This window comes from Macaca fascicularis, chromosome 7 (assembly GCF_037993035.2).
Source record: "Macaca fascicularis isolate 582-1 chromosome 7, T2T-MFA8v1.1".
Lineage (NCBI taxonomy): Eukaryota > Metazoa > Chordata > Mammalia > Primates > Cercopithecidae > Macaca > Macaca fascicularis.
In genome coordinates, this window is record NC_088381.1 from 3,979,982 (window position 1) to 3,993,510 (window position 13,529).

Here is a 13,529-nt window from a genome sequence, read left to right on the forward strand (position 1 = left end):
TAATTTTAGAAAGAGGTTTGGCTTAAAAACAGTCAAGCAGGAGAAGCAGTTCCCAGATGCCATTAAGAAAATCATTGAGGAGAAAGGATATCTGCCTGAACAGGTTTTTAAACAGATGAAAGTGCCCCACTCTGAAAAACAAAAACAGAAACAAAAACAGAAAAATGCCGTAAAGGACATTTATTAGTAAGGAAGAGAAGTGAACACCAGGATTTAAGGTAGGAAGGGATGGGCTAATTCTACTGTTTTGTGCAAATATAATCGGGTTTATGATCAGGACTGACCTTATCTATAAAGCTGCTAACTCCTGAGCCTTGAAGGGAAAAGTTAAAACACCAGCTGCCAGTCTTTTGGTTGTAAAACAAAAAGGCCTGGACAATAAGAATTTTTTTTTTCTATATTGGTTTCATTGATGTTTTGACCCTGATGTCAAGAAGTACTTTGCCAGTGAGTGAGTGCCTTTTAAAGTTTTTTTTTTTTCTTTTTGATTGGACAATGTCCCTGACCCCATGAGTTCAATACTAAAGGTGTCAAAGTGGTCTATTTGTCCCCAGACATAACATCTCTAAATCATCCTCTAGATCAGGGAGTCATAAGGACCATTAAGGCTCATTACACACAGTACTTTATGGAAAGGACTGTCAACACTATGTAAGAGAACCCTGATAGAACATCATGAAAGTCTGGAAGGATCACACCACTGAAGATGCCATCATTGTTATACAAAAAGCTGTGAAAGCCATCAAGTCCAACCTAACACACTCCCCTGCTGGAGGAAACTGTGTCCAGATGTTGTGCATGACTTGACAGAATTTACAACAGAGCCAATCAAAGAAATCATGAAAGAGATAGTGAACATGGAAAAAATGATGGTGAGTAAAGGCTTTCAAGATATAGACCTTGGAGAAATTCAAGAGCTAATAGATGACACACCAGAGGAATTAACAGAAGATGATGTAATGGAGACAAGTGCTTCTGAACCAGTACCAGATGATAAGGAGGACGACATAGAAGTAGTGCCAGAAAAACAGTCTGGCAGAAGGTTTCTAATTATTCAAGTCTGTGTTTGATTTCTTTACAATATGGCTCCTTCTATGATATGGGTACTACAAATAAGTAAACAGTGGAAGGACTGTACCAAATAGAAACATCTTTAGAGAAATGAAAAAGCAAAAAAGCTAGAAACTATATTTCCATAGTTACACCGTGTGCTGTTTCTGCCACCCCGATACAGTAAGAACAACCCCTCCTCTTCTTCCTCCTCCTCAGCCTGTTCAACATGATGATGATGAGAATGAAGACCTTTATGATGATCCACTTTCAGGTAATGAATACTAAATCTATTTTCTCTTCCTTATATCTCTTAATAACATTTTATCTCTCGTTTATTGTAAGAAAACAGTATGTAATACATATAACATAAAAATATGTGTTAATTGACTAGTTATGTTATCTGTAAGACTTTCAGTCAACAGTAGGCTGTTAGTAGTTAAGTTTCTGGAGAGCAAACAATGGTCCACAGATTGTCAACTATGGGGGGGAGTCTGCATCCCTAATCCCCATGTCTGTTGTTCAAGGGTCAAGTGTACTAGCAAACAGAGCACTACACTAAATATATTTTATTAAGTCTAATGCTAAAATCTGACAAAAATAATTTTTAAAAAGGAAATCACAGGCTAATGGCCATCACGGACATAGGTGAAAAACTCTTAAATAACTAGTAGAAAACTGAATACAGTAATACATACAAGAAGGATAACAGTGGCCAACTGGATTATATCAAGAATGCAATGTTGGGCTAACATCCAAAAGCTGACCAACACAGTTTCCCATAATAGAAGAATAAAGGGGAAAACATGATTATATTAATAAATGTAGAAAAACATTCAGTAAATTTATCACATATTTATTACAAAAATTATCAGCAAAATGGCACTAGAATAAAACTTGCTCGATTTGGTAATGGGCATCTGCAAAAAAATTACAGCTAGTATCTTTCTTAATGGTAAGAAATTAAATATTTTCTCCTAAGACTGAAAAGAAGACAACCCAACTGAAAAGCATCTGCAATGTGAAAATATTACCGTTTTCATGTAATAGTAACAAAATCTGAAAAACAAAATTTAAACATATTCATTTACAATAGCATCAAAACCACAAATGAAATTTAACAATTTAATTTTATCTAATTTATTAAACGTTAAATTTTAATAATACTTCTATATTGAAAACAGATGGAGTCTCGCTCTGTCACCCAGGCTGGAGTGCAGTGGCGCCATCTCGGCTCACTGCAAGCTCCGCCTCCCAGGTTCACGCCATTCTCCTGCCTCAACCTCCTGAGTAGCTGGGACTACAGGCGCCTGCCAACATGCCAGGCTAATTTTTTGTATTTTTAATAGAGATGGGGTTTCACCGTGTTAGCCAGGATGGTCTTGATCTCCTGACCTCGTGATCTGCCCGCCTTGGCCTCCCAAAGTGCTGGGATGACATGCATGAGCCACCACGCCCGGCCCAAGGTATGCTTCTATACTAAACACTATAAAAGATATCTATAAGAAATTATAGATGACCTAATAAATGGAGAACTGTAGACTCTCTGTTAAGATATCAATTCCTCCTAAATTTATCTATAGTTTTGATGTAATAAAAATCAATTTCTCAGTTGGGTTTTTTAGGAAATTGACAAGATAGTTCTAAAATTTAAGTGAAAATACAAAGGACCCAGTGTAGCCATCTCCTTCTTCTACAAAGCCTTGAAATAACAACATTTTGGACTCACAATACTTAATCTCAAGATTTACTATTAAAGTTCAGTGAAAAAGAATGGCATAAAGAAGGAAAAAGTTCAAAAAAGATCCATATGTATATGGCCAATTTATTTTCAACAATGGCATTAGATAATTCAATAGAAAAAGAAAAATCTTTTGAGCAAATGGTTCTGGAAGAACTGGAGATTCATGAAAACAAGTAACTTCAACTACATTTGAAAATGATTTGAGATACAAGTTATATTTACGTCCCAAAGCTTCCAGAAGAAAACTTAGAAAACTATTATTTGCAAACTTGAAGCAAAGACTTAATAGTAAGTTAGTAATAAGCACTAAAAACAAGAGACTCAAACTGATATACTGGACTTAAAAATTTTAAATATCTGTTTATCAAAAGACACAAGCCTGGGCAACATAGCAAGACCCTGTGTCTAAAAACTTTCTTTTATAAATTAGCCTGGTGTAGGGACATATGCCCATAGTCCTAGCTGCTCGGGAGGCTAAGGTGGAAGTACTGCATGAGGCCAGGAGTTTGAGGCTGCAGTGAGCTATGATTGTGCCGCTGCACTCCAGACTGGGTGCAAAGTGAGACCTTGTCTCAAAAAAACTCCAAAAAAAAAAAAAAAATGAAAAGATAGGGAAAGAGAGTTGGAACTGATTGCTTAATGGGTATGAGTTGTCTTTGGGGTGCTGAAAATGTTTTGCAACTAGTTAAGGATGGCAGTTGCAAAACATTTTGAATGCACTAAATGGCTACGTTATGTTAATTTCACCTAAATTAAAGGAAAAGATGTGGGGGACAAAAGGAAAGGGAGAATAAATAGCAATAAGGGATGAGCCACTGGCAAATTTGGGCCATTTTAAAATTTAGAGCATAATAGCATTAAAAGGAGAAGAAAGAAAAGAAAAAGAAAGGAAATGGAAAGAAAGGCAGGCAGGCTAAGATACTTAATGAAAGAAACCTTTGCAACACATATATTGAACAAGAAATGTATGTCCCAGTAATACAAAGAACGCTTCCAAATGAAGAGGGAATAAACAATCCAATGTAAAACTATTTGTAGTGTGATACTTTACACATATTGCAAACAATTTTCATAGAGCTGAGGGGTTGAATAAATTGTGGTGCATCCATAGAGTTAACCATACCAAGCATAAAAGAATGAGGAATATATCTTTGAATACACATGAAGTGATTTCCACGACATATTAAGTGGAAAAAGAAAATTGCAAAAAAATAATCTATAGTATACCACCAACCATGTAAGAAGGAAGGGGATATGATAAAATATATATGTATCTGCCCATTTGTGATCAAGAAAAAAAAGAGAAAAAAATAAACCAGAAACTATTAGACTAGTTAACTCTAGGGGTTGGGTGAGATTAGGGTGGAAAGAAGGGAGGAAGAGAATCATTGTAGCAGGGATGATGGGGAAGTGATATTTCTCACAATCCTAATTTTTAGAACCACAGTAATATTTCACATATACAAAATATAGTTAAATTAATCCAAAAGGTGAGGGAACTCAAAATGGAACATCAAGAGTAAAAAAAAAAAAAACAGACTGATTATATGATTAATGTAACCATACTGCAGGGGACAGGAAAAAAAGATAACTAACCTAAATACGTTTAGAAACAGTATGTTGACCGAACACTGTTAAGGATAAAGAAAAAAGAACTACATTTAAATACCGTGCTGTAGTCAGTGATTTCATTTTTAAACGGGTATAATTTAGAAATTCTGAAATTACTTTAAGCACATACCGCACTGAAGAATTAACAAAACATATTGTAGATAATGAAAGGTAGGTTTCTCACTGTTGAAGAAACAAATCACAAGCCAAGACGAAAGAATAAAATGAACATTATGATGATGGATTATAATCATAACAGTATGAACTCGTGATTTTTAATAAAGATAGATATATACTATCTATAGTATTCTATATATTATTGGTATATATATTTAAGATAGATAAATGGACAGAGACATTATAGGTGTGTGTGTGTGTGTAAATGGACACATAGCTCCGAGCTCTAGGCCTAGAAGCAATAAAACCCCGTTAGCAATGAATACACTTAATAACAAGATCTTGGTTTCTAAATACTATTTCTCAATATGAAGAACTAGAACTCGCTGAGGAAATGGTTGATTACAGGCTTGGGGAAGGAAAATACAAGACAAACCTAGAACATCTTGTGATACCAGAAAATAAGAAGTGGTCAAAAAATTATGGGGTTATATTAAAAGAACACAGGGCCAACTTAAAGGAGCTCCCAATGATCAAATCCAGGAAAAAAAAAATGAAAATCAAACACAAATAATGATTGCAATATATAACAATCCATAAAGTAAGATATATGCACAAATCCACACTGATGTAAAATAACAACTGAGTACAAATAAATGGGGAAGAAGGACAGATCTTTACAGTCAAATTCTAATACGTAGAGAAAATATCATGGAAATAGAAACCATCACTAGGTTTACACCATAATCATAATTGCTGTAGGCAAGAATCTTCAATTATTACTGAAATTAGATGAAATAAAATATTTGCATAGTCTCAAAGTATCTCTTCACAAAATATTAATTACAAAGAAAGGAAAACAGCAACTTTGCAGTGGATAAACCTGGCAGACACTACCTTAATCAAGTGATATTTAATATCAGCAGAAATAAGACACTGACATCATGTACCCCAGATACAATCCACTGAAAAGGGCACACCATTACTGCTGTGTTATCTTTTGTCAAAAGTGCATAACCTTAATCTAATAATAAAAAATATCAGACAAATCCAAATTGAGGACTAGGGTACAAAATTATGGTTTAGTATTTCTCAAATGTGTCAATTTAATGAAATACAAAGAAAGACTGAGGGAACTCTCCCAGATTTGTAGTTAGGAGAGAGGGCAAAGGAAACATGCCAGATAAATGCAATAAGGGATCTTGAATTGGATCCTGGACTAGATAAAAAGGACATTAATAGGGTAACTGGAAAGACCTGAATATAGTCTGCAGATTGGTTGATAGTATTATATTAATTTCCTGATTTCAATCATTGTATGTAATGTCATAATAATGATTATATAAAATCAGAAAGCTGGGTACAGAATACACAGGAATTCTACTATTTTTGCAAATTTCCTGTAAGTCCAAAATTACTTCAAAATTGTAATTTAAAAGTTGGGAAAAATACACAAATTTTACTACAGAAGATTTACAATTGGATAACTTCATGAAAAACTGGTTGCCTTCTTAAGCGGTCAAATTTCAAATTGAAGTCACAACAAAATGTCAGCTCACACCCAGTTAATAGATAAGACTGACAATTTCCAATGTTGGCAAAAATGGACAGCAACTAAAAATCTCCTATCACTGGTTGGGAGTGTGAAAACTGTCCACTTCTTTAGAAGACTCTCTAGCAGTTTTCTATAAGTTAAGCAAAAATCTGTCTTATCAAACAATTCAATTTTTAGGTATTTACATAAGAGGTCTGCTAACATTCAAAACAGCTAAAATCTAGAAACTATTCAGGTGTCCATCAACAAGAGAGTAGATAAACTGCAATATGACCATTTAGAGAAATATTACAACTATAAAAATTTTTTTAAACTGCTCATATAGGGAATGGCATGGATAAATCTCAACATGATTATGATGAGTGGAAGAAGCCAGACACACAGTGTGATTCCATTTATATTAATTTCAAAAGAGGCAAAACTTATCTGTGATTGTAGAAATCACAACATTGTTTTTTTGAGAAGGTGCTTGGTTGTAAAGAGGCGGTAGGGTAGGTTCTCAAGTAATAAAAATATTCTGTCTTCTGAATGGGATAGTAATTACTTTTAAGAAAACTTACTGAATTATACAATTACTATATATCAATGCATTTAACTATGTAAATTTTACTTATGGAAAAATTAAGTCATTAAAAATAGGGAAGCTCCACATCTATGGATATGTAATGATCAGAAATATTAAAATATTTATATATTACATAAGCTATAAAGTTATGGAATAGTATAAAAGCATGAGTGTATATACACACACATTTAAAAATAAAATTGTAAAAATGTTTATAGAAGAATAAGAAGTGTTATTATTTCTCTAGCTTATTTGAAAATACTTAAAATTAACACGAAGTAAATATGGCAAAATGTTGATAATGATGGAACCAGTTCCAGTTCCTTGTATGTGCTAGTTCACTGTTTTCTTCTCCTTATACACTGTATGTTTACAATGTGTTCATAATGAAAAGTTTTATAAAATGCACAGTGGGGTAAATCTTTCATTGCCAAGAACAAGTGAATATGAATGTATTACACATGTTTAAGAATTTATTAGGAAAAGAAATAAAAGAATACAGAACCAATATATACAAGTAAATTAGAACCTTAAAAAATACCTGATAAATTATACCAAAGACCTGATTGAGGGAGAGGGAAGGGGAAGGCTAGTGATGCTAAACATCCACTAGTTAAACTTATTCATTAACAAAGGCATGGCAGAAATAACTATAACTGGAATGAAAATGAATACATAATTGAAACAAGAGAAATGTAATAGAATGATGAAAGAACACTGTATAACTTAATGCTAATGTGTTTGAAAATCTGTATGAACTGTGATTTGCTAAGATAACACAGGTTAAATTTAAGACACAAAACAAAGAACAAGCAATAACCATACAAAAAAAGGAAAAGAAAAAAAAAACTTCTAGCCTCTCTTCTAACTCCAAACCACCAAAAACAAAGGGGAGTCCAGATGATTTCAACACTGATAGTGAGGTGAGAGCTTTTCCACCCACTCTAGAACACAGTATAAGAAAATCCTCAAAACGATTAACACAACCAGAGTATCTGATATCAAAACACGACAAAAAGAGCATAAAAAAGAAAAATCACAGATCAATTTCACTTAGTTGTAGACTTGTAAAAATTCCAAATCAAATTAAAATACCCACGATTAAGTAGTAAATCAAAAGAATAAAACATTTTTAAAACCAGTAGGGTCTGTTCATTCAAGGAATAAAAGGAAGTTGCAATAACAGTAAATTAATTCATAGTGATAAAAGTCTTTAAAAAGAACAGTAACACAGATTCTGCAAAAAAAATTTTGATTATATCTACCCACCTGGTTTTGATTAAAATTCCTTACAAAATATAAAAGGTGGGAGACTTTCCTAACATGGTAGACAAAGTATTTCGCACTTAAAAATCAGCATTTCACACATTGATGATTAAGACCACCCACATCAAAATAACTTACCTATTGGGAATAAGACCTGATACCACCCCCAGCAGAGTCCTGCCCAGCAAGATAAAACTGTAAACCAATAAATAAATTCAGTTTGCTTATCTAGGCAAATAGTTCTTCTATCATTGATAACATATTTCTACAGGCAAACAGCTCACCTAGAAAATGATTTGACCATCAATCCTCACATTAAGAACCTCATCTCACTTTCCCACCAATCTTAAAGTATTGCATGACAAATTTTGCCCATTTCTAATTAGTTCCCTGCCCAGACCCCAAAGCCTTTCTTGATTTTGAAACATTATTAAATCCTATCAAGGTGGTGTTTTCCCTTGCTGCAGGTAAGTTTAACAAACTCAGCTTTGCTTGATCATAGCTCTTTCTGGTGGTCTTTGGGAGAAAATGACCAGCAACAATGTGCCAGTCAAACCAAAGAAGCATACCATTAAACCCTGATTAAATCAAGGGTGGGTAATATTTCCATAACTGTTCAAGTGTTCTGATAGTAACAGTCTGTGGACTTTGTCAACATAACTAAAATCAGGATCAATATGAAGGGGGGAAATAAAAACTTTAAATATTTGCAAAGGATTTAGTCTATACTTTGAAAAAATCTGAAAAGCAACAAGAAACAGTAAGGTGACCACTTACCCCCAAAACAAAACAAAACAAAACAAAAACTTTAGATACAAAAAATGAACAAGAAAGCAAATTAAAAGAAAAACTTCCATCACCAGAGTGAAAATATTAACAGTAATTAAAATTATTGAATACGAAAAGACATACCTTGTCCTTGGATACGAAGACTTAACTTAATATTTTTAAAAACCATTCTCCCCTCAATTGATTTATTAAAGTTGATGAAATTGCAGTCTAAACTGTAATTTCTTCCAACGAGAAGACACATGAGACAGGAGGCAGAAGAAGAGACACACAAATCCACAGAACAAAAATGGAGCCAGTCACAGATGAGAGTACAGCATATGCGCAAGATGGCAGTACAGATAAATGGGCAATTATTGGCAAATAATCGCAAGTAATGGCAAGTAACTTGGCAACTTTAAGATTTCAAAACAAAAAAATTTCTCATGATTTAAGAATTTGAATTAAAAAAACACAAAAGAATTAGAATTTAACATAGGTGAAGGGTTTTATGGACTCAGTATATATATCTTTCCAAAAATGACATGAAACTCAGAAGCCATAAAAGCGAACATGGTTATACTTGGACATATAACAATCATACACATTCTTATAACAAAAACAAAGTTAAAAAGTGTGTGAAAAAGAGCTGTAATGGTTGACAATCCAAATCTTATTTCCCGAAATAGTAAATGAGCTCTTCGAAATCAGGAAGAGACTAAATCCTCCTCCCACCCACAAAATTGGACATAAAGAAGAAATTAAAAAATACAGATGGCTAACAAACATGAAAAAATGACCAAACTCAAAAACAAAAGAAATACAATTTAAGACAATAGTTTGGGTGATCACATTGGCAAAAATTTTAAATATTTATAAAATCCATTGTCTGTGAGGTTGTAGGAAAGCTGGCAATCTCATTCATTGCCATTGGAGGATAAAGTTGTTAACCACGTTTTTGAAGGCAAACTTGCAATAATTTTCAAAATATGAAGTGTGCACATACTTAATCCCAGTAATTCAACTGATAAGTAATTTATTATGATATTATAGACAAATGCAAAATTATTGATATATAGGGAGGTTCATTGCACAGAAATTTGGTGCTAACATAAATATCTATGAGTGAGAAATGCTTAAAACATTTAATTATATTTCATCTACAAAACATTCATGTCGTCATTCAACAAATGACACAGATGTGTATGTATTACTGAAAAAGAAAAAGGCCATTGAATGAGGCCTGTTAAATGAAAGAGGTAATTTGCAGAAAAATGTGTTACAATATGGCCACACTCCTGGATCCTTCCCCAAAATGGCTTGTGTATTTGTGTGCATCTATCCACTAAAAGAATGCATGTAGTTCACTTAATAGAGGAAAACTATAGGGACAGAATTGGAAGAGAGGAGGGCATTTAATTTATATATTATTTAAATATGCTTTGAATTTTTGAAAAAAATCATGCAGAGTTTCTTTTTAATATATTCTGTATTTTTCAGTTTACCATGCGGCAAATGAAAATTATAAATGTATATTTATGGGAGCACTGAGCAATTCCACCATTTTGAGCATCTTGTGTAATATTTTATCCTCTACTGAGGCTCCTGGGATTGAGTCAAGTGGCAGCAAGGGAAACAGTCACCATGCCCCAATTAAAGTCTCATCGATGATATCCCAACATGAGCATTTCTCAGTTAAGCATTTCTTATCTGCAGGAGGTATCCACTGCAACACAGGAAAGAGAAGAGTCCCCATGCATAAGGAAGACTGAATCATTGTTTTGGTGAAGCTGGCAGTAGAAGGAATGGCACCAACTCAACAAATCCACCTCTTTGTGGCCATCACCTGCAAGGACACAGTGGGGAAAAGTGGCAAAGGTGAGAAACACATTTCCTAAGGAGTCATGGGGGTATGAAATTCCTCTTTAATCTTCCCCCTACTTGTGCTAGAACAAATATACCCACAGTACACAGAGAAAACCTCATTTCTAGCACCTGAGTCCGTGATGAGGCCAAAACAATGACATTAAAACTTCCTGATGTCAAGGATGCCAGATACTGATGCTGCTTTTTCTCCTTTTGCTGGGCTAAAAAGTAATAGCCATCAACAACCTCGGGTTTCATGTCTCTCTCTTCCTCTCTGGTTTCTTAAAGCTCTAGGTCATTCACTTGTTTGATCAGTTACTTCAGACCAGTTTGTCAACCTTCCAGTCTAACAGTTATGGAGAAGCTACTGTGTTTCCTTTGTACAACAATTTCCTAGCATTACAATGGATCAAGCCATGAAGGAGTTGAGTTTATTAGATGACAGAAGTTAAGGAAATCCTTCATATTAACAGTAAATGTACTGAGATGTAGAAAAGCCACAAAGGTATATTAAGAAAAGCTGCATCTCTTAACATATTATGCAATCTCAGAATCAATTAGAATGTAATCAAACATCATCAATATTCAGAAACTTAACAGCTCAATTTCTACTAAGACATGGCTTCTCCTAGAAAGCAAGGACTATTTTAACTAACACCTTACCTTTAGTGGGTGGCCTAGGCAATGCATAGGTGAGGAGGCTTTTTGTCTAAGGGGTGTTGTTTCGGGAATTTGCTGATAACATTCACTCTCAGAAGAGTTCCCAGGAAGTCATCTTCTGAGGTGAAAAAAAAAAGAAAGAAAAAGAGAGAAACACCACTTCCAATGAAACAAGCAGTGCAGCTGGAATCTGGAAATTCCTTCTCTGCTACTCTTTTATATTGATTTAATTTAATTAACATACTTCTGAAACCATAACCATCTAGTCCATAACTACACATTTCAATGTCAGCACACTGCATCAGGGACCTTCTCTCTTGCGCATTTCCAGACCCGACTAGATCACCTGAACCCCACTGAAAGTTATGTCTCTTTCTGTTTTAAAATCATTTGTTTTCTACTGCTTAGTTGGTCAGGTTACTCACAAAATTACCAAGACAATCTACTTATATATCTTTTTATCAATAAAAGTTTATTGAGAACCTGTTCTATGACAGGCAATCCACAAGGTGCTTGTATCACAAAAAATGAACTGAAAAAATATCTGGACATAAGAAATTAAAAGTCCACTGGATGAATCAATCATACAAATAAAGAGCTGAAACATAATGGTCTTATGGAGGCAGATTCAGTTTTGGGCTCGGATTGCCGAGGAAGACCTGTTGTGACCACTCGCCTTTAATTCCCCAGAACGGTATCCACCCTCAGCTGGCTATCAGATGGGTTTTCATGCTATTTAACTGGAACCAAATGTCATCAAACTCAAGAAGAGCAGTATCTATCAACTCCTTCCATCCTAGGCCTGTTTCCTATGAATGTGCAGTTCCCTGCCCACATACCTGCAAGGGTGTCCAAGAAACCACAGGTAGGCATGGAGAGCCACTGACCAGGGAGTAAGTTGTCAGCTCATTCTCTGGAGTTTTCTTTAATTCATTTTCTTGCTTCCTGACAAGTCAATAAACACATTTAGTAATATCACGATGTAGTGGCTTACAATTCTATTTTCAAACATACTTTCCCCAATATAATTTTAGCTAATATTTCTAAGACAGATATTTTATAAATGTTGTTTTTATCAGATTTGAAAGTTAAGGCAAGGGCATGGACAGTTTCGCTTCCCTTCTAGGCTCTATCATCACTTGACATAAAAGAAAAAAAGAAAACAAAATGCACCTAAAATACACACATCTGTATGTTCATATAAACCACACGCGTGCACACACACACACGCACACACACAATCTAATTTAACAATGAAACATTCAGGAAGTATGGGTATCCTGTGCTGGGAAAACACGGATGTTGCTAAGCCCTTTGTGTGTCACGTACACAGGCTTCAAATACGCACTGCCCTCCCTTTACTCTGTAAGGTCCAATGGACACAGAGAGTGGCCAGCTAATGACTACATTAGTAAGATAAAATATTCCCAATCTATTAAGACTAAGTGTTATAAAACAAAATTTACACCATAATATACAGAGCAATATGATCATGGTCTATTACCACCCAGTGAAGCCCAAGGAAATCTTCTAAGGATTCCACTGGTGAGGGACATGTTTCTAGCTCAACAATTTTTTTAAGACTATCTTTACAAAACAATACATTTCAATAATTTCTAAATATCTGGAAAGGGTGGATTAAACTAAGCTACTCTTTTTTAAAACGATAGTCTAAAATTTGCCCCCAAACAATAATCTAGTGAAAGGCAATGTTTATGTGCAATAATCAGGACTATCCTATAACCACTCTTCATTAAAAAGACATACATAAATAAAATATCTTGATCTATGATTTGGAAGAAAGCATGTAATACAAAATCATTTTCAACAGCATTAATATAACTAGAAAGTCTAGATATGATAAAATGATATCTCTCTATTCAGAATAGCCATATAACTATACAGTGGCTTACATGTGATTTACTGATCTCAGCCTTGTTGATTACCTAAGGGACAAATGTAAAACTGTGCACATCTCAAACAGATGTGCTAATACTCTCTGAAGCCATCTGCAAAATAATGCATCATAAATTTTACCAAATATATTTACAGGTTTTCAATTGTCCTGTCCCTGTCAACCTTTAAGACATCTTGAAATTCCAGATTCATGTAAAAGTGTAAAGTTTTAACTTTACAAAAAAAGTTAAGCCAAAAACATACAATAGTTAAAACATGCATTTGTCTTCCAAATAAAAACATACTGATACAAGGCTACTGGTTTCTTTACTTCACTCTGTTGTCTCCTGATAAGTTAATATACAAATTTAGAAATATTTATCAAAATGTGGTAGCTTACAATTCTATTTTCAAACATACTTTTCCCAAAC

General features: G+C 34.2%; 1 protein-coding gene across 50 annotated transcripts in view; it reads right to left on the reverse strand.

The window, feature by feature from the left end:
* Positions 1–7,093: 7,093 nt before the first annotated feature.
* LOC123566768 (uncharacterized) overlaps positions 7,094–13,529 on the reverse strand; it is an 86,557-nt gene continuing 80,121 nt past the window's right edge. For 42 of the 50 annotated variants that reach the window (XR_012414686.1, XR_012414687.1, XR_012414685.1 and 39 more), the window contains 3 exons: positions 12,042–12,147; positions 11,206–11,320; positions 7,094–10,522 (listed from right to left, as the gene is read on the reverse strand). The gene's annotated coding sequence lies outside the window, so the exon portion shown is untranslated. The remainder of the gene's footprint in view (positions 10,523–11,205; positions 11,321–12,041; positions 12,148–13,529) is intronic. The other 8 variants (XM_073995350.1, XM_073995351.1, XM_073995348.1 and 5 more) reach the window with 1 other exon arrangement.